The sequence below is a fragment of the Triturus cristatus genome, chromosome 1_2 (genome assembly GCF_964204655.1).
Source record: "Triturus cristatus chromosome 1_2, aTriCri1.1, whole genome shotgun sequence".
NCBI classification, from domain to species: domain Eukaryota; kingdom Metazoa; phylum Chordata; class Amphibia; order Caudata; family Salamandridae; genus Triturus; species Triturus cristatus.
In genome coordinates, this window is record NC_140580.1 from 1011774788 (window position 1) to 1011797107 (window position 22320).

The 22320-nt window shown below is 46.7% G+C and overlaps 1 protein-coding gene across 1 annotated transcript in view; it reads right to left on the minus strand.

The window, feature by feature from the left end:
- Nucleotides 1-6738, minus strand: part of LOC146868592 (uncharacterized) — an 895771-nt gene extending 889033 nt beyond the window's left edge. Inside the window, exon 1 of the mRNA XM_085614209.1 lies at nt 6439-6738. The gene's annotated coding sequence lies outside the window, so the exon portion shown is untranslated. The remainder of the gene's footprint in view (nt 1-6438) is intronic.
- Between the last annotated feature and the right edge of the window lie 15582 nt (nt 6739-22320).

Sequence of the window (22320 nt, forward strand, 5' to 3'; positions counted from 1 at the left end):
GGATGTGAGTAGGCATTGTAGACGAAGCAGTGGGCGCGGTTTGCAAGGTTGGTTGAAAAGTTGGAGGCTTTAACAACGGTTTTTTTAAGGAAGGAAAAGACCACTGAGATGCACTAGATGATTGCACTTGAGATTGTAGTGCCGAAATATCTCTACGCAACTCTGCGTTTTCGGATTTGATGTCTGATAACATAGCAGCTATGTCCTGCAAGGATATCTGTGAGGCTTGATCCATAGCGTCTGGGCGAAACAGAGTACGTGGGCTTAGCCTTCTGTCAGGTATACCAAGCACTCTTACCTGAAATCTCCAGACTCTTACCTGTAAGGTGCTTGGTGATGTTTCGCAGAGACGCTATGGGCCAAACTCCCTATAACTCTATTCAGTAACCAAAGATTTTACATTACACTCTTCAGGTTGACTATAGGATTTAAGGGAGGAGGGCCGGAATCGACGCTAATGAAGTTCCTGTGTAGTCGACCTGCGAGATAACAAGAAGATTCCTTAGCTAATGTATTCTGCACTCTAATAGACTATATAAGCACTATTCTTTAGTTTTTATTCCGAGTAGTGTTGTGCATTTCCTGTAATTAAGTTCCTACCTGCGATTCTACACGGTTAGGCTTCGCGTCCAGGAAGTAGTTGCGAGATGATAGGAGTCCGATGTTCTTCCCCTTCTCTCTGTTAGACGTGTATTCGACGTGTATTAGATGTTGAATTTCTGCGAGCAAACAAGTATTACAATTAACAGTTTGTACCACTAACCAGTGACTCTACCACTCTTTTCTAGTTATCTTTATACTATCGCCTTGTTTACCTACTGTGTAACCTTCCTGTTCTTTCGCTGTTTTTTCGCTATGCGTCTTCTAAATCAGAAACAAATAGAACATGCAAAAATATACATTCCTAAAACTATAATAACATTTTTTCGCAAAGAGTCCCAAGTACTGATTCCTCTTTAGAAATCAATTGTCCAAAAATTTGTAAGTCTTTACTAAAAAGTCTTTCTTGCGATGGGCGCCAAGAGCATTAACAAGATTGAGTCACTTAGCTTAAAGTTCCTTTCTTTCAGGTTGCAGTATGCTGAGAAATGGAAGATTCAGGAAGCAGGAGTGAAGTCTCAAGGAGCTGGAGCGCTTTGAAAGGAGGTAAGTGAAGAACGAGTTCAGCGCGATGTTTCCTGATGCTGGAACTGAAGGCTAAGCACCTTCCAAAGCCTGGGTGTGGCTTAAATACTCCAGCCACACCCAGAGACGTTCGTTGAAGGGGCGCGTGTGCGTGCTCACGCGCCGTGAGGAGCAACGCGAAGAAAACTGAATCGGAGTTTTCCTGCTCTCGCGCCGTGTTCTGTTTACACAGACGCGAGGCAGGCTGACAGTACACGGGCGCTTGGGCTCTTGTGAACCAAAGCGTTTCTTGATCCGTATTCTCTCCCTGACATCCGCGATGCGAGCGGAGCCCAAGCACAAAACAAAAGCGCATGAAAACAAACAAACATTGGCAAAAGCAAGTTGATAAAGCAAGTTACAATAACAATGACAACAGCAATCACTTCTACAGTTGCACAATCACAAACACTAGTAAAAACACCTACATTTTTGGAGTGCAGGATGCACGGGATAGGGGTGGGTTTTCTACTGGGAACATGTTGTGGATTCATGACAATATGTTGTGGATTCATGACACACACTCCCTGCATCTACTGAAGCAGAAGTGGAGGAGGAGGAAGATCCTTCTCCCACATTGCAGAAAATATCTGGAACAGCCTCCCCACGCACCTCCGGACCATCACCTCACTTCTGAAATTCTCAGTGGCCCTCAAGACCTGGCTGTTGGAATAAGCTTCTGGAACCTGCAGGCACCTGGATACCATATTGGGCGAGTAGCTGTGCTTTATAAACCCTTATTGATTGATTGATGTATTTATTGGATTAAGAGTTTACAAAACAAGGCACAGTCGTTTGTGTTCATCCTATGTGATTGGGTTGCAAATGTATTTCCTTGAATAATGTTTTTACTTGTATGAAGCGTGATTTTCCTATAGATAGAGGTACTGTTTATGAGTTTTTCTTTTATATCAAATGCTTCCGCCTGGACAATCTCACCTTATTGCTGCCCACCACCCTCTCTTTTTGTGGAAGAGGTGTGGTGCAGCGGCCAGGGTGCTGCCTCCGGACTACGAGGTTCACAGTTCGATCTCCGGGGCCGGAGGGAGGTTAGCCCAGCACCATGTGACTCTGGGCAATAGCTTGCTTAATCTTCCCGAGGGCCCCCAGTGCCGGAACACCACTTCATAGGTATCTGTGCGCTTTACAAATACTGGTATTTCACTGGTATACTGTCACCAGTAAACACCCACCACCCTCAAAATACTGGTATAAATGTGTTGTATTGCAACTCCACCCAATCTTCACACCACATGCTTTGAGCTAGGCCTTGATTGCTTGATCAAACTACCAATAGAGTAAAGGAGGCCCACTTCCTATTGTATATAAAGTGGAGAACATATGCAGTCTCACCTTTGACATTACTATTGTATCTCTGTGACTGCAAAGGAGGGGGAAAACCCCTTCCCCCGGTGACGCCCTTTGTCATTCTGTCGCCTGATGCCAGTGTGCCTCTCTCTGATCCAGTGTCTCTTTGTGTCTCCCATGCTCTGTGAAGAGCAGTGCACAGCAGGATAATACCAGATCCCATGCAGTTCTATAATCCTGCTTTCATTGCACTCTGTATGGAAAGCACCTTGCATGCAAATTGCAACAGTAGTTGAAGATGGGTGAGGAGTCTACCTTTGCATACACATGGGATGGGTATTCAAACAAGCTTTAGGAAGTGGGTACTCTACAAGTGGGAAACATTTCCATGGGAATTTGCAGAAGATACATTCACTGATGCAGGTCTGGATTACCAAATAGGCAAAGTAGGCTCTGATCTATGCGCTCACCATTTTTTTAGGGGCCCTGCGACAATGGATCAAAATATTATTGATTTGATCTTGAAAGAAAATTACAATCAAGCTTTCTTAAATATTGTTTCCAAAAGATAGAAAAAAAATAATCAACTCAAAGAAACAAAAACTTTACATTAAGGACTCTATAGAGAAAATACTGTGTTTATGTATTAAAGTACATAAACCAAAGACATGAGATTCACATAACAGTTTTTCTCTTAAAAACTCATCTTCTGGCAGCTGTCGGTTTGTAAAACAATTTGGTGCATTAGGTATTAGGAGATAATTTGTGAGGGGAACCCTGAAATTTCGACAGCCTAGAGGCCTCCACGGGGTTAAATCCGGCATTGCACCGATGTAAGCATTGAAACAAGCAACTCGCCAACTCCCTTCAACTGAGTCTTCTAGGTGGAATGTTCACTCCAGAAGCAGAGCACATGGCAGGACTGTGGGGGTCCCACTTCTACTTGAGCAGCGGATGCAAATTCGGATTTTTAGTGACTCACAATTTGCAAGGTGCAAAACTCAATATGCAACAGTGTCTGAGACACTGTTTGAGATTCCCAAAAGGGTCGCGAGGGACCTGCCTCATTAATATTATGAGGCAGGTCACAATTTGTGACCTATTGGGAATGGCTGGCACTCACAGGGATGGTGGCCTGCTGGGGTCCGCAGACCATGTCCGTGACTGCTTTTTAAATAAAGTATAAACCAAAGGAAATGATGGATGGAGTGTTGAACATTGCAAGCACTCACCCCCAGTCAACTGATCTGGGTTTAATCCATCACCGTTCTTTAGCCCACTCTGCCACCCCAGTTCAGACATGGCCATATGCAAATCAGTCTGACCCTGTGCCTCATGGGAACAGTCCAGCCCGAACTGCCAAGCCATGTCTTCCCTGGACCAGAAACAAGCTTCCTAGGACCGGTTTCTGGCATTTCAGCCGTCTTCAGCCAGGCTTGCTTGAATCCAGTGGCAAAGTGAGCAAGGGACTCACGTCTGAGCATGGTGATGGATCAAACCCAGATCTGTTGACTGGGTGTGAGTGTTTGATTGGTTCTGATGCTCCATCCATCACCACCCCCTTTTGTACCGCTTTGTCTGCCATAAGTTGGCAGGGTATGCTCAGACGTGAATTCCTTGCTCACTTTGCCACTGGATTCAAGCAAGCCTGGCTGAGGTGAAGTACTGGGAATTTTAAGCCCAGCGGTGCAGGGGAACACACCCTATGACTTCGGGTTCTTCCTGTTTCAGACCTACAGAAACACAGAGTCTTCTGGGTTAAGTCAGAGATCAGTTTATTGGCTGCAGACCAATCACAGGTATCCTAGAAGTACAACAGCGTGTATGTTCTCAGGAGACTGCTAAAAATTACAGAAACGGGCTTCTCCTTAAATACAAAATATCATGCTTCAGGCACACATTCCTTGTTTTATGGCATGGTCATTCATATGTATACATTTCAAACGAAAAGGCAGAGTCATGATGACCATCCCACATTCCAGTTAAGCCAGCCCACAATTATTTACCCAGCAAGGCTCAGATCCCACATCAGATATCGATAGGCCCCAATAAACATGAGCATCTCCTGTTTGGAAAACAAGCCATAAAGCAGTAACAGTCAGGTGTGAAAGAGATTAGCTGGAGGCTCGTGTAGGATGAAAAGGCTTTATGGTGTGTCAAGCCCTGATGCTAATCACAGGTGGCCGCAGGACGGGGAGCTCGTGGGACCGGACTGACCTGGGGCAGCGGAGCCAAGCTGCCCAGGTCACAGAGAAGTCAAAGGAAAGCACATGTGCTCTAAAAGGCCCGTATTTGCTTCATGATATGTAGCCTATGTGAGGGCAACCATAAGATGGCCACCGCTCTAAGATGGAACCCACGAAGTCAATACATAATACCGTATATGAAGTGCATTTATAGCTAAAACGTTACACGAAGCACTTGTACATACCGCATTGACCATTCGCGGTTCGCTAATACCGGGATAGACAGGGGTAGGGCCCTGCCTCCTACGCGGTCCCAAATTTCAAAGTACGACAGACCCTCCTTTTGCCCTTACATAGGCAATAACTATACTCATTTCAATCCGAGTCTAGGTCAATATTCACGAAGTCGTGGAGATGTTGCTGTAGCATCATCCTATTACTTAGCTCGTCCCTCGATACAGGTTTCCTTACACATAATGTAGCACAGAGGCCACATATCGCAGGAGCACACTGTATGCACAGACAGAACAGGAAAAGGATGGCTAAGATCATTCCAATGACCATCAGAACTTTCCAACCCCAGGCAGATATCAGTTCCCAGAACCACCCCACCAGTGACCAATCTCCTTTATCCACGTGTATGGATTCAGATATTCTATGTAGTTTGGAGATGGCTTGATAAACTGTTGGAGCGTTGTCTGGTATGAAAATGCAACAACTAGATTGGATAACCTTACATATCCCACCACGGTCTGCAAGTATAACATCTAGAACCATGCGGTTCTGCAAAGTCATGAGGCGATCCGCTTGGAGCTCAGCTGTCAAATTACCAAGGGCACCAGCCGTAACATTAACAGTGGATTCAACCACACGAGTCAGTTGTCTCAGGTTCCTACTATTGACCATAGGTCCCCAAAACGGCAGGAAACCCAAAAAGAAGTCTCCCGCTTCCTGACCGGCAGTATCCTCCTTACTAATCACGTCTCTCACAACTCTGGTCTTGTGATAGTCGGAGGCAGCAGTGAATGTTGGCGGTAGCAGATTTGCAATATAACATGTGCTCGAGAAATCAGGGGGCAACCATGTATATGCTCGGTCATTGCAGACAAAATATGTACCCTTGGCAGCCAAAAACACAGGGGAAAACTGTGACGGAAAAGTGTACGTTTCAGTACAGTCACTTCTTCCCAGTTGAGCTCTTGGATTCTGAAGAACAGAACCGACCTATGTGGGGTACGACCCAGATTGGGGATGAAATTTTCCGCTGTCTTTCACCCAGACTAATACTATACCCCGTCGCGTTCCACCCTACATAAGCTCTCAACTCTTCTTTGGGAATAGATGAGTATGCATCGATATCTCTGCTCATATCGGCAACTCCTTTCATTAAGGCTTTATTATTTGTACTAGGTCTGATGGAACGCGGTTGTCGCGGGGAGTACGCATCTAGAGCAAAGAGAAACATGGTCTGGAATGCCCATGATGATCCATTGTAACTAAACGGCAGCACTAGATAAGGAATACCCTTATTAATGGTATGTGGCATTAAACCACACACCCAGCAATTGGTTGTATTCATGACTAGTTGGTGCTGGTGCAGGAGCTGAATAAACGAGTTATTCACAAACTCGGATCGTCTAGCTTGTTCGTGTTCAGGCAGAGGGTGAAAAGAGTGTGAGGAGACAGTAGGAGGAGGTATAGGCTGTACAGTGGGTGCAATGGGCTCTTGAGAGGAGAAGAATACAAATCCTACAGTAAACACTACCATACTACATAATACAAACAGGCATAAAAATACAAAACGTTTGCTCTTCATTATTTTACACATTCTTGCTTTAAAGTTCATTTCCTCAGCGAGTCTCTCCATCTTGAAAAACTCCATCCTCTAATCGTGCCGCTCGCGGCGGGTGAGTATCTTCTGCTAAGGAGTACGCCTGTCAGTCCAGGGAACGCCCTAGACCAACCAGAACCGTTGACCTAACGTCTTCGGCCTGTACCCCAAAGTCTTGGCACCGCGACCCTGCGGCTGAACCCGGATGGTGGTTCGAAAAACAAAAATCAAGAAAGTCCTTCAGGTGGGTGATAAGGCTGGTAAACTTATAGCGTGGTTGGACAAAAAAGAGAGAGCGAATCGTGTGGTCCCGCTGATTGAGAAAACGGATGGTGTGTGTGTAACTGAGCCAGAAGAAATCGTCTCCTGCTTCGCGGATTATTTCCGTGGGGTGTATTCCCCGGTGTCTCCCTGCTCGGAAGAGGATTCCCGTGCCCTGCTCAGTGATATCGCGCTGCCGTCCCTTTCCGGGGATGACAGGGTGTCGTTGGACGCCGCTCCCACCTCCGACGAGATCGCCCTCGCCATACGCTCGGTCGCTTCCGGCAAGGCCATGGGTCCGAATGGTCTCCCTATCGAGTTGTACAAGTTGCGACCGGATACGCTGGCACCCCACCTCCGGGCTATGTTCCTGGCGGCACACTCGGTGGGCTCCCTCCCGCTGGACCAGCGTCTGGCTACAATCGTGGTCATCCACAAGGAGGGGAGACCTCGGGACCGGGTTACATCCTATCGGCCCATTTCGCTACTGAATGCGGAGCCCAAGATTCTCGCCAAGGTACTGGCCAATCGGCTTGTCGGCGTGGTGGGCGATTTGGTTCACCAGGACCAATCTGGCTTTATTCCCCATCGCAACACAGCCCTTAATCTGCGGCGTTTGCACGGTGTGCTCGCACGTGCCCCGTTCATACGGGAGCCGGCCATTTTGGCGTCCTTAGACGCCACCATGGCGTTTGACACGCTTGAATGGCCATATATCTGGGCGATGCTTGCGAAGTTTGGATTTGGCCCAGGGTTCATCAGTTGGGTCAAATTGCTGTATTCGGGCCCATTGGCGCAGGTGGTGGTGAACGGAAGAGTGTCGGCTCCGTTCGAGCTGGGCCGGGGCACACGGCAGGGCTGCCCCTTATCGCCGCTCCTCTTTGCACTTGCCTTGGAGCCCCTGGCGGAGTGGCTGCGGTGGGAGCCTTCCATCCGTGGTCTCCGCTGGACCCCTGAGTATGAGGACCGCGTATCCCTATACGCTGATGACATCCTCTTGTACCTAGCTTCCCCACGTAAATCACTCATAGTACTGGTTGATGTTTTGCATTCATTCGGTCGTAACTCCGGTCTGGTCATCAACTGGGCTAAATCGTGTGTGTATGTTCTCTCCGGGGAGGCTCCTATCCTCCCGCGGGGCTGTCCGATCCAGGTCGCCCCACGGGGATTTAGGTACCTGGGTGTCTTCATTACTCTGGACCCGGAGGCTCGGTATGATCGGAACTTGCTTCCCCCCCTCCAGCGTCTGAAAGAGGATGTCGCGCGCTGGCGGCGTTTGCCGCTTTCGCCGCTCGGCCGGGCGGCATTGTTTAAAATGATGTCGCTGCCGCGTTTCCTGTACGCGTTGCAGAACACTATGGACCTCGTCCCAGCGCGCTACTTCCGCGAAGTGGAGAGTTTGCAGCGCCGCCTGTTCTGGGACGGGAGGCCACGTATTGCCCTGGCTAAGCTGACGCTCCCATGGTATGACGGGGGGATTGCCCTCCCGGATATTAAACGGTACTATTGGGCCTCCCAGCTAGCTGCGATTAATCAGGGCCTATATGGGCCCGCCTTAAACCCGGCGTTTGAAATGGATAGGATGCTACTTCCAGGTGGTGACCATAATCGAGCGCTCTACTCTAGCGCGCCCGACGCTCGCCTAACGGGCCCCATGCGTGTCATGGTGCGAGTGTGGCACGCGGCCAATGCAGCTATGGGGTGGAAGGACCGTTTGACCCGGGCGTCACCACTATACGCGTCTGAGCGGTTGGGCTCCTTGTGGACCTCGAAGGGCTTTGAGAAGTGGGACTTAATAGGCATTAGCAAAGTGGGGGATCTCTGGACGAGGGGAGGATTTAAAACGTTCGAGATGCTGCAGACGGAATTTCAGTTGCAGGGCAGCGAGTACTTTCGGTATTTGCAGGTCCGGCATGCGCTGGGCTCCGTCTTTCCGGACGTTGCCTCCATCCCGGAGTGTTCCCCCCTGGAGGATAGAGTGCTGGATGGACACGTCCCTGACAGCACGATCTCACTGATCTACAAAAAACTGATCAACGACCGCTCAGACTTGTTGACTGCCCTTCGTGAGGCTTGGGTAGCCGATGGGCTGGAGCTGGACGACGAGGACTGGATCTCCGCGGTGGCCTCCCCGAAAGAGGTGGCCATACCGGCTCGCCTTCGTTTCGTCCAGCTCAAGATACTCCACAGGGTCTACATGACGGGGCCAAAGCTCCTGCGTATGGGCTATGCTGAGGACGGTTTGTGTAAGCGTGGGTGTGGTGCGCTGGGGACTTTTCTGCATATCTTGTGGGAGTGCCCGGAGGTGGAGGGGTTCTGGCGTGGTGTGCATGAGGTGCTGCGAGTGGTCACGCATGTGGCGCTGTTGCCCGAAGTGAGGAGATGCCTGTTGAATGTGTGGGAGCCTACCGATTACTCGGTGCCGCAGACGTGGTGGGTGACTCTGGGGTATATGGTTGCCAAGCGTGATATTGCCCAACTGTGGGGATCCCAGAGGCCCCCGACTGTCTCGGCCTGGAAGGAACATATGGATTGGTGCATGTTTCGGGAAAAGGTGGTGTATGTGGCGAGAGGTAAGCCTGCGACATGGGTGAAAGTATGGGGCCCCTGGAACGCCTACCGCGGGGGAATCTGTGCTCCACCGTTATTGCCTGATCCGTCGCCGGCCCCGTCCCCTTAGCCAACTCATCCCCCCGGTACCTGGGCATTAGGTGTACCCAGCCCTAGTTCTGATCTCTCCCCCCTCTTGAGATTCCTATGGATGGCTAGGATCCCCCCTCTGGGGGAGCACGTGTTGCTATTTCCGATTGAGGATTGCCTTGTGGGTTTGTTTGTATTTGTTGTTCTTTAAGTTTAAAATGGAACCGTATAGTGGGGTCTGGATAGTGTGGCTCGCAACGATGTTACCTCCTGTGCATGCTCGGCCGCAGCACCATGTGTTTTATAAATGTATATCGTATGCTCCTTTCATTGCTAGCGGCCGGCCGGAAGGTTGTAGGCCCATATTTGTATATTTTTGAGTCTTGTAATAAACGGTTTCAAAAAAAAAAAAAAAAAAAAGAAAGTCCTTCAGATGGGAGAGCTATGGTTATCAAAAAATAAAAAGGTAAAAGAAAAAGAATATTTATTTATCCATAGGCCTTGGTCTTAGATTATAGTGGAGACGGCCAGGTACTGTCTGATCTTGAAACAAGAGTTCAGGCTCTGTAGTGTCCAATCGAATTGACGGTGGCACAGCTTCTTGCAAAATATCGTCACTCTGTTGTGCTGAAGTTGTGCCTTTTATGCGTGCATCACTGAACGGCACAAAACGAGGTACAGTGTCTGTTTCAGAGTCAGCGATACCCTCCTGGACCCACTGGTCATACGGCAGAGGCAAAGGTATCCTTTTGACGTGGGCGCCGTGGATCCAGTTCTTCTTCCCCTTTACTCGAACAGATGATCTTGTAGACAGAAGTACGAGATGAGGGCCGATTCAACGAGGCTCATCGTTGCTTTTGCGCTGGAAATTTTTCACCAGAACCCACGTGCCAGGGTCGATAGGGTGTCCTGGAGCTTCAGAGGCCTGGGGAAGAGTATCGTGCACCTGTTGGTGTAAAACACGCAATTTAGCCGTCAATTCGTACAAGTAATCAAGCAGTACTGGATGTTCGATTTCGCTGAATTTCGGCGGTCTTGGCACACCCCATACATTGGCCGGGCGGCTAAAAATAACCTCGTATGGGCTAAGTCCCACTCGTGAGTGTACGGTCATTCTGGTGGACAGGAGTGCTAGAGGCAGAGAGTCAGGCCATTTAAGACCTGAGCTCGCTTGGATTTTGGCCAGCTTGAGTTTTAGAGCGCCATTGTAGCGCTCTACTAATCTAGCTGATTGGGGGTGATTTGCAGCGTGGAACTTCTGCTTTATCCCCAATCCCTCACACACATTCTTCATCACTTGACCCACAAACTCACTCCCATTATCACTCCACACCATTCTTGGCATTCCGAACCTAGGGAAAAATTCTTTCACAAGGGCTTTGGCTGTGGATAGAGCAGTGTTGTCTTTTAGGGGATACGCCTCTATCCATTTTGAAAAAGCGCAGACAACCACCAACACATATTTCAGGTTGTTGCACCTTTCCATGTGGATAAAATCTAGCTGCAAAACTTCAAATGGATATGATGGAGGCGCAAAATGACCAGCTGGAGTTGGGGTTCCCCTACCAGGATTGTATTTCAAGCATACCATACAATTCTTGACCACATTCTCTGCACACTTGGGAATTCCAGCATTCTGCCATACTGGAGCCAACAACTTACAGATTCCTTTCGTACTGATATGTGCCATTCCATGTGCCATAGTAACCACTGGAAGCACATATGCATCAGGTAACAACCATCGCCTATGTTCTGACAGATCAATCCAACAACCATTCTCATCCAACTTACCCATACTTTCTCTCCACTTGCTCAACTCTTTCTCTGTGGCTTCAGCTTGAAGGGACTTTACACTCTCTATTGTGTTTTCACACATTCCAACATCACCAACCCATCTTGCAGGGCCTGCAACGTACATTCGAGTCTTTACATCTTTTGCTGTTTCTTTCGCGGTTTCATCTGCAAACGCATTACCACGACCAACATCATCAGTGATTTTCTTGTGCGCACTGCATTTCATAATCACAACTTGTAACGGTAGGGTCAGCGACTCAAGGAGATCATTTACCAACTTGCCATTCTGAATCTTAGCTCCATGTGAAGTCAGGAACCCACGTTCTTTCCACAATCGCCCAAAACTATGAGCCACGCCAAAGGCGTACTGGCTATCCGTATATATGTTCACTCTCATTCCTTCAGACAGTACGCATGCTCTCGTAAGGGCAATCAATCTGCTGCTTGAGCCGAATTTTGTGGCACACGTGCAGTTTCCACAATCGTGTGCAAAGTCGTGATAGCATATGCAGCAGTCGTATCACCATTCGGAAGCTTGAAACACGAACCGTCCACCCATAAAGTACCATCACACTCAGTCAGGGGAGTATCTTTAAGATCTACTCTTCCTTTCGTCTCTTCTTCTGTTCTGAACAGACAATCATGTTGCTCAATCTCATCTAGGTCTGCTGGAATTGGTAATAGTGTAGCTGGATTCAACGTATTGCATCTCTTTATGTGTATATGATTTGCTAACAGTGTCAGCTCATATCCAGATAATCGCGCACTAGTTAAGTGTTGTGTCTTGGTCCTGTTTAACAATGTGTCCACAGCATGTGGAACCATAACAATCAATGTATTATCCATTACTAGGCCAGCAGACTGTCGAATAGACATAGCTGCGGCGGCTGTAGCTCTCAGACAACTTGGCAATGCCCTCGCTACCGGGTCCAAGGTTGACGAAAAATATGCGCATGGACGCGGTCTGTCGCCAAAAGGCTGTGTTAACACTGATAATGCGCAACCATCTTTTTCATGAACATACAATGTAAAAGGCTTGCTGTAGTCAGGGGTACCCAACACAGAAGCTGAACATAATGCATTACGCAATTCCCAAAAACTTTTCTGACACTCTTCAGACCATGGAATAGGATTCGGTGTGTCTTTACATGTTAATGCTAACAAAGGTTTTGCCAACAAGGAAAAATTAGGAATCCAATGCCTACAGTATGAAGTAATGCCCAAGAAAGCACGCACTTCTCTCTGTGTTCTTGGCACACTCAACTGTGCAATGGCTTGAATTCTTTCTGGGGTCAGTTTCCTTCCCTCCTTCGATAAGAGATGAACTAAGTAGGTCACTTCTTGTCGACAATATTGCAGCTTTGAGAGAGATACTTTGTGATGAAAGGCAGACAAATGACCCAACAATGACAAGGTAGCGTTTTTGCAAATCTTTTCAGTATCCGTGGCGATTAGTAAATCGTCAACATACTGAATAAGGATAGCGCCACTAGGTAAAACAAGTGCATCAAGCTGCGCTTTTAAAGCCTGACTGTATATTGATGGACTTTCACAGTAGCCCTGGGAAGCGCGTTTAAAGCGGAAGCTTCGGCCTCCTAAACTAAAGCCAAAAATGTCTCTGCTCTCCTCTGCAATTGGGATGCTAAAGAAAGCATTCTTCAGATCGATCACTGAGAACCATGCAGCGGAGGCTGGAATCATGGTTAACAAGGCAGTTATATCAGGGACAACTGGAAACTGTGGCACAACAATCTTATTAACCTCTCTAAGATCAATCACAAATCTGTAAACAGGTGGCTGTGAAGGGTCCGTTCGTTTTAAGACAGGTAAAACAGGACTATTGCAAACGTTGCCTCTTGTCTCTTCAATTACATCCTTTTTAATCAAATCACTGACAATTGCTAACAATGCTTTCTGACCTTCATTGGAGATCTTGTACTGGGGAATACGTGGCAATCTGACATTGGCTTTTAAAGTGACCACGTATGGCGGTATTTCCAGAAGACCCACATCATTGGGACCAGTAGCCCAAAGGACATCCGGAAGGGATGACAATTCAGGTGGCATTGCATTCTTAGACAAATACATCGGGGAAATCACTTTCTTGCCTAATGTAAGTTGTACTCCTGAGGGAGAACAATATAGTGTTGCATGCAATCTTTTTAGCAAATCTAATCCTAGCAAATCTTCACCACAACCTGTTGTTAGAATGAGGGGTGCTTTTAGCTCACAAGGTCCAACAGAAAGTGACATAGGACTAGAAATCGGGTTCCTAACTGGGGCGCCAGAAAAACCTACTGAAACATTCATTTCGCCAGACAAAGGTGCGCCAGGGAGTTTTGAATGCATGATTGAACTCTTTGCAGCACCAGTATCCAGCAGAAAGGACTCCGTTACATTTGCTGTAGTTACTTTAACATAAGGTCCGCTCTGATCCACTGGCACTGAAACAACTCCCTCTCTCTGTCTACGGCTGTCCTAGTAATCATTATCTTCTACATTGTCATCTTCTGCATAATAATCATTATTGTAGTACTGAGCTGTATTACCAGTCGCGTTGGCTTGCTGATCAAAGCTATTTATGGTATTTTGAGGCGGAAGAGGACGCGCGTTCTGGGGAACATTTCCACGCCCTCTGCCTCTAGGAGCTTGCTGACCACCTCTACCTCTTGTGCCATACGCATTACTGTTACGCTGCATTAATTTAGGGCAACTATATTTAAAATGACCTTCCTCTTTGCAATATGAACATTGGTTGGGACCTACAGGGATTCGTGGTTGATAATACCCATTCATTTGCTGATTATTCTGAAATTGTTGGGGCTGCTGATAGATACCTTGTGTTTGCCTATAATTATTCTGTCCTCCACGTGGTGGATAAGCCTGCTGCAAGAGGACCTTTGTTTTCAGTTCTTTCGTTTTCTTATCTGTTCTATCCTTCTCATCTTTATCTCTATTTTCATAATACTGTGCAGTAGCCAGTATTTGCGCTGAAGAGGAAACAGCCCAGGAACTTTCTGAGTCTTTTAATTTCTTACACAACTCGGGAAGTAGATTCTGCACAAATTTATCAACAAATAACCGTTGGCCACCTTCAGTGCTCATGTCTTCACCACTGTGGTCGATAAACGTTTCTTCAAACCTGGTGAAGAAATCGGAAACTGTCTCATCTTTCTTCTGCTTACATGCGGATAGTTTATCCCAATTTACGCGCATCGCGGGCATTAAAGTTTTCATATATGTAATAATTCTGCCAGGGAGTTCTGCTACCAGAGGCTCAAGTTTTGCACCACCAACTTGTCTAGTGTCTGCGGCAATAATATTAGCCCATGTAGCACCTAGTTCTGCATCGTGATGTACATTACGAATTGACCCCCACAAAGGCTGTGGAACAACATTTCCAAACAACATATCAATGTCAGCTAGATTCATGATACATGATCCTGCAGTTTGTGATAACTCCTTATAATATCCTGCAGGGTTTTTACGGGGGTCAGGCAATGTCTGTTTAAGCGCTATTACTTCAGATCGTTTCCAAGGGACATGCACCCAAACACGCTGAAAATGAGCTGGCATAGCAGCAATACCATTAGTGGCATTAGCCACAACAGCTTCCTTCCATACCGGAGGGACTTCTCTCATAGGGTATTGTCGCGCTTTTCCCTTTCTCCCCACAGGGAAATCTTGTTCAAACAACGACTGTTGACAATCATCATTCCTCAAGGATAATAAGATCGCAACTGCTCTATTTACATCGGGGCCCACAATCGTACCTTTTCCAAAATCGAATCTCACTCGACACAACTCCTGCGGGTTTGGATCTCTACCATGATCATCCAATTCCTCACAGAGGATTTCACACATTTTCTCGAACACATACCTCTGTTTCGGGGCATCCCATTGGTGAAAAACGTCAACAACTGACTCCACATCATAGAGTGAAGAAAAAATAATCCACCTACGCGCCATATGATCTAATGTCTTTTTCTCTTCAGGATCAGACAGCTGACTGCGCAATTGCTTACGCTGTAAGCCAGGAGTCGCACTAGATAATCCAAAGAGAGGCGACATTAAACTAGTAACTACATTAGCTAGTCATTGTCGTGCTGAAGGAGAAGTTGAGGCGAAAACAGGGGGATAGACAGAGGGAAGAAAAACGGATTCAGATACAGGTACCTGGGTAGTGTAAGAAGGAGCGCCAGGGGAAGCCGCTGATGTGCTAGGCAAAGTCGCAGGAAGCGCGGGCGTAACAGGTAACAAAACTGGCGACCCTTGAGAGGGCTGCACAGCAGGGATAGGAGCCAGCTGAAGAGGAGCTGGCGGCTGCGGGAAGGCTTGCGGCATATTTAGTGGAGGCTGCACATTTACAAGCTGTGGAGGTGCTGTGGCATTTTGCGCCTATGGGGGTGGCGAACTTAGCAAATGGGACATTAGGGAATCTTTCTCATTCTCCTTTGTCTCATCTTGCACAAGGGGTGACAAAACAGGGTAACATTTATCAATCCCTAGTTTGCGCTGTCTGTGCAATTGCTCATTCATTTGTTCCTCCTCATTATCTTTAAATTGCACAGCTGCTTGCATAACTGACATACCTCTTTCTCTCTTATTCCTCTTCGCTAGCTTAATATCCTTCTGTTTGGCTTCCTTTCGCCATAGGCGGAAAGAATCAAACATCGCCGGCCGGGCTTTCTTTTTAAACAATTTCACTTCCAAATTATCTAAGATATCTGTATCGAAACTACCATTTTGGGGCCATTTTAAAACACCGTCCTTTCTGGTGTATCGGATCCATACTTCATAATATATGCAATGGGGCACACGCCATGTTTTACATAAAGCTCATAAATTGGAGTTCCAATTGGAGGAACCGGACATGAATCCTCTAACTGGAAATCCCTTCCACAACCCAAACAAAATAATCTTCCAAATACACTAGCACCAGGCATCTTCACTCACTAGTCTAGTTCCAAACTTCAAAGGATTATCGATTACGAATCAAAATAATCCCGAAGGATACCAAATTCAAACTGGGAGACGCTCCACTTATACTTAACTGAATATCGATGATCAATGACGTCACCAGAAGACTCTCTCGGTTGTTTCGCTCTACCAAAATCGTCAAGGGTCCAAAACAGGGCGATTAATCAGGGCAGCAGTCCTTCGTAGCCGTCGGGACGCGGAGAAACTCGCAGAAAATACCTTCGGACCACGTCGACATGCAGGGGTCGATGAAGTGGCGGCCTTCCTCCAGAATTTCCACACGAAGCTCCTCACGAACCTCTGGCTTGGACCGGTACCGCTGAAATTGGGCCCTACGTTGGGCGCCAACTGAAGTACTGGGAATTTTAAGCCCAGCGGTGCAGGGGAACACACCCTATGACTTCGGGTTCTTCCTGTTTCAGACCTACAGAAACACAGAGTCTTCTGGGTGAAGTCAGAGATCAGTTTATTGGCTGCAGACCAATCACAGGTATCCTAGAAGTACAACAGCGTGTATGTTCTCAGGAGACTGCTAAAAATTACAGAAACGGCTTCTACTTAAATACAAAATATCATGCTTCAGGCACACATTCCTTGTTTTATGGCATGGTCATTCATATGTATACATTTCAAACGAAAAGGCAGAGTCATGATGACCATCCCACATTCCAGTTAAGCCAGCCCACAATTATTTACCCAGCAAGGCTCAGATCCCACATCAGATATCGATAGGCCCCAATAAACATGAGCATCTCCTGTTTGGAAAACAAGCCATAAAGCAGGAACAGTCAGGTGTGAAAGAGATTAGCTGGAGGCTCGTGTAGGATGAAAAGGCTTTATGGTGTGTCAAGCCCTGATGCTAATCACAGGTGGCCGCAGGACGGGGAGCTCGTGGGACCGGACTGACCTGGGGCAGCGGAGCCAAGCTGCCCAGGTCACAGAGAAGTCAAAGGAAAGCACATGTGCTCTAAAAGGCCCGTATTTGCTTCATGATATGTAGCCTATGTGATGGCAACCATAAGATGGCCACCGCTCTAAGATGGAACCCACGAAGTCAATACATAATACCGTATATGAAGTGCATTTATAGCTAAAACGTTACACGAAGCACTTGTACATACCGTATTGACCATTCGCGGTTCGCTAATACCGGGATAGACAGGGGTAGGGCCCTGCCTCCTACGCGGTCCCAAATTTCAAAGTACGACAGAGGACGGCTGAAATGCCAGAAACCGGTCCTAGGAAGCTTGTTTCCGGTCCAGGGAAGGCATGGCTTGGCAGTTCGGGCTGGACTGGTCCCATGAGGCACAGGGTCAGACTGATTTGCATATGGCCATGTCAGAACTGGGGTGGCAGAGTGGGCTAAAGAACGGTGATGGATCAAACCCAGATCTGTTGACTGGGTGTGAGTGGTTCTGATGCTCCGTCCATCACCACCCCCTTTTGTACCGCTTTGCTTTTTAAATGAGGCAGTTTTTTAAAAAAAATTACGTTCATTTTCCTTAAAGGAAAATGGGATGCTTTTCAATCAAAAACAAAAATGTAAAGTTTTCTTATAATTTTTTCAGAGGGAGCATTGGTCCATGGGACTACTGACTGCTTTGAAAAAATGTTGGCGCCCCAATTCACAATGTGTTTGCGAACTGTTACCACCAATTTGAAATTGGTGATAAACTGCTAATATTTTGTGACTACATTCATGGTCGCAAAACATTCCTACTTACCAGTGCAACGCGCTATTAGGAAGGGACGCGAATGGCATGACCCTTACTAATAGCGACTCACAAACCCTATTCTGCGAGTCGGTAATAGATTACTTACTCGCACAATAGGGTTCTTACATTTGAAAATGCATTTTACCAGCTGAAATTGGTCCAATGGGCCGTTTGTGACTGGCACAATGCGTGGTACATCTAGCCCTTAGTGTGCAAGGCTAGCAAATGAGTAAAAACCTATAAGTTAGAGTGTGGACTTTTGTGGGTTTCTGAAAAAGGGCACCTCAACCCAAAGCTTTCTGTCTAAATGTGGTTTACATTGGAGTATTTTAAATACTGATAAATGTGTGACTGTAATAAAGTATGGATGTGCACAATCATTAAAGCGAGCACGTTCTCCTTCTTCCGGACATCTTGTTGCTGAAATGAAAAAGCGATACAATGAAAGTGCACCCGCTTCGAAGTCTTACTTGAGGAAGCGATAGGTCTTTAATGCTAGGAGAAAAACAGGGCGTTCGTAAAATTGGGAAATGTTGCAAAATTATTTACAACACCTCGAGAAATACAGTGCTACTAAATCTGTGGCCAAAATACTGTACGCTCAGTAGTAGAAATATGAGCTGTATTAGCACTGTGCAGTGGGATGAAGCACCTCAGCAGTTTGTTTCAGGCAACAATGACTCTCTAAATACTGAATACAAACATACTATAGACTTGTTATCTTTGATGCGAACATTTACTGTTGCAAAGCGCTCTGATACTTTCGGGTCTAGCTAGCGCTATATCAAACTCTCAAATAAATAGATAAATATTACTGATTCAAAAAATATGTCCTCACAATCTTTCAAAGTGAATAAAGTCCTTATCATGGGTTTTAGCTGAAATACAGCTTTATGCCGGTAGTTGCAACATCAATCTAACGTACCGTACTATGGACATAAGAGTTCTTCTGCTAATATTGAAATTTGGCATATTCTATGGCAGTGTACAAGAAATATTGTCTCAAATGATATGATATGATATGATGGCAATTTATATCGCGCAAAACAATGACCCGAAGGTATCAAGGCGCCTAAGAATACGATCAGTAATTGAAACAAACATCCTTACATATAGGCCTGCCGAAAGAGGTAAGTTTTAAGCGCGCTACGGAATTTCTGCAGGGAGGGCAAAGATCTGAGGTCAAGAGGAAGATCATTCCACCATTTGGGGGCCAGAGTGGAAAAGGCCCTGCCACCCCATTTAGCTCTTCGAATACGGGGAGCTATCAGAAGCAATTTCCCGGCGGAACGCAAGTTCCTTCCAGGAATGTAATGGGAGATGATAGATCCGACTCCTGAATCGTTATTCTTGGCAAATGCTCTGTATGTCATACATAGGGTCTTAAACCGTATACGAAGTTCCACCGGTAGCCAGTGCAACGTTTTCCTAGCCTCCATGGCCGAAGAGCGTCTGGGGATATCCAGAACAAATCTGGCTGTGGCATTTTGAACTACCTGTAAGCGTTGTAGGAGGCTCCTATTTAGCCCCGCATACAACGCATTACAGTAGTCCAAACGTGAACCAATAAGTGCGACAGCAATTTGCTTTCTGGCCTGCAAGGAAAGGTATTTCCTGATCCTGCGAAGAGTGTGGATCAGACCCCAACAGGTGGAGATGGTCCTACTCACCTGTTTGTTCAAATCAAGAGCAGGGTCTATCAGCACCCCGAGATTCTTAGCAGATGTAATGGGGGAAGGACAGATTCCCAGCAAGTCAGGCCACCAATTGGCTGACCAGATGTTTTCTTTCCCTCCAAACACCATCACCTCAGTCTTCTCCCCATTCAGTTTAAGGGAGTTCTGGATCATCCAATGACCGACCGCCTCCATACAAGATCTAAACTTGGAGGCGGTTTGCACATCTGAGAGGGGGAGAGAGACGAGTATTTGGGTGTCATCTGCATAAGAGACTACCTCCATCCCGAACGTTCTTATAAGTCTGGCTAGAGGGGTTACATAGATGTTAAATAGGGTCGGGCTAAGCGCCGACCCTTGGGGGACCCCACATAGCACAGGACGGGATGGAGATAGAAACTCCCCCAGCTTGACTCTTTGTTCCCTCCCAACAAGGAAAGAAGTCAATAGATCCAGAGCTGCGTCCTTCACCCCCACATCCCTCAGGCGTGATGTAAGAACTGAGGGGGAGAGGGTATCGAAGGCCGCAGTTAGATCAAGTAGGACCAGGAGGGCGGTCTGGCCCCCATCAACTGTCGTGCGGATCTTGTCAAGCACGATGGTAAGGGCTGACTCGGTACTATGTTCCCTCCTGAATCCATGTTGGGAGGGGTCGAGGCAGCCCGAACTCTCCACAAAGGCAGCGAGATGCTTGTTAAGATGTGCCTCAAGCATCTTTGCTGGAGCCGGAAGCAGTGATATCGGACGGAAATTTTTTAAGACTTCCGGATCGAGAGAGGCCTTCTTTAGCAGAGGTTTCCCTCTTTGGTTTATGCGTGCAAGTTCAAATGTAATGGGTTTCAATGCAATTGTTCTATTTTGCTATAATTCTTTAAAAAAATATTTATTCTGATATTACCCAGAGTCAGTCATAGCTTCGCTCTGGCTCACTCAGACTTTTGTTCATAAAACTAACTCAGATACCTGTTTTTATCCATGCCCACACTCATCGACAACTGTCACAATCCCCAGCATCCTAAGAGCAACCTCCGGCGGCAGATCGTTCTCCTACCTCGCCGCAAAGACCTGGAACACCCTTTCCATCCACCTACGGCAGACCCAAGACCTGCCGACCTTCAGAAGACTTCTCAAGACCTGGCTATTGGAGCAGTAGCAGCATTACCCCCCCCCCCCCCCCCCCCCACCCCAGCGCCTTGAGACCCTCTCGGGTATGTAGTGCGCTTTACAAATGCAATGATTGATTGATTGATTGATTGTGTTGATGATATAACACAGGCTCAAGTCACCCAAAGCAATGGCGTTGATAATACTCAAGGTCACTAAACGCTACTTTTGGATTAATACCTTGAATATAGCTCCTTTAGCGTAGTACTTAATAATACTTCAAATACCCCAGATATATTCTCTTCACACCCATAATGATTCAGAGCTCTGCACAGCCATGAACCTAACTCCACCTGTGTATACTTTGACTCTTTCAGAGCCCTGCACTTTATGACACAGACACACAGAACTTTGTTCCATGTAACATCATCAGCTCAGAGTTCTACTCGTGAAAGCCCACTTCCCTCAGAAATCTGTACTTAATATTGTACAAACTCACTCCGAGATCTACTCCTGATGATATCCCGACTCAGTCATGACTCTACTCATTATGATACACTTTCAGAGTCCTGACCTTGATGGCAGAATCAGACAGAGCTCTGCTTTTTACAGTCCTCTGACCAACTCACAGCTCTACTCCACACAATATTCAGATTCACTAGGAGAGCTGCTCTGGAAATACACACACACTCACTCAGGTCTTTGCTTTTGTAATATACTGAACTGGAGCTCTTCTTGATATCTTGCAGCCATCCATGCCCTTACTTCTGATAAATCACCTGCATACTCAGACCTCTGCTTTTGACAATACCCAGGCTCCATCTGAGTTCTGCACCTGATAATACACAGACCTATTTAGATCTCTGCTTTTGGCAGAATCCAGGCTTAATCAAAGCACTGCCCCAAATAAAAAGCTCACACTCACTCAGAACTCTATTTTGATAAAAGCCAGATCGACATACATTTCAGCTTCTGGTGAGATAGATTTACTTTGGACCTTACCTTTGATACTACAATGAGGCCTGCTCAGAGTTCTGCCCCTGATAATACACAGTCTCACTCTGAGCCCTTGCCATCCTTTTATCTGGCCTAAGCTGTTACCTGCCAATGCCAGGGTGAGCCTAGAGACCAGTGAGATGTCAACCGACCCGGGAAGAAGAGCTGGACACAGCATATCCATCACAAACCGAGGCAGCCGTCCATCTCCACTCACAAAATACAATCAGGTGTATGTGTTGTGTGAAACATGTATTTATTGCGTATATACTTGTGTGTGAGATACACTTGAGCTCAAGCTTGCATTTATTTATCATAGGATTGGCAGCTTGTGTGCATGTTGTGTCACAAGTGTCGAGCTCGCGCCAGTGTGTTTTAAAATACTTTACTATTTTGTTTTTCTTGTTTTCTACAAGAGTGATGAGTTTCATAAACACTATGGCCAAGATTCAGAAAGGTTTAGCACCGGTTTAGTGTTACTTTTTTAATTTGTCTAGCCATAGTATTTTGTACAGGAATGGCACTCTTCCTGTACAAACCTATGGAAGACTCAGGCACGCCCCCTAGCACTATGGTGCTAAGGCCTGTACTTGGCACATGGCAGGTGAAATCAGCGCAAGCTCTAGGGAAAGGCGAGGAAAGAGACATCTCTGTAGCTATGGCGC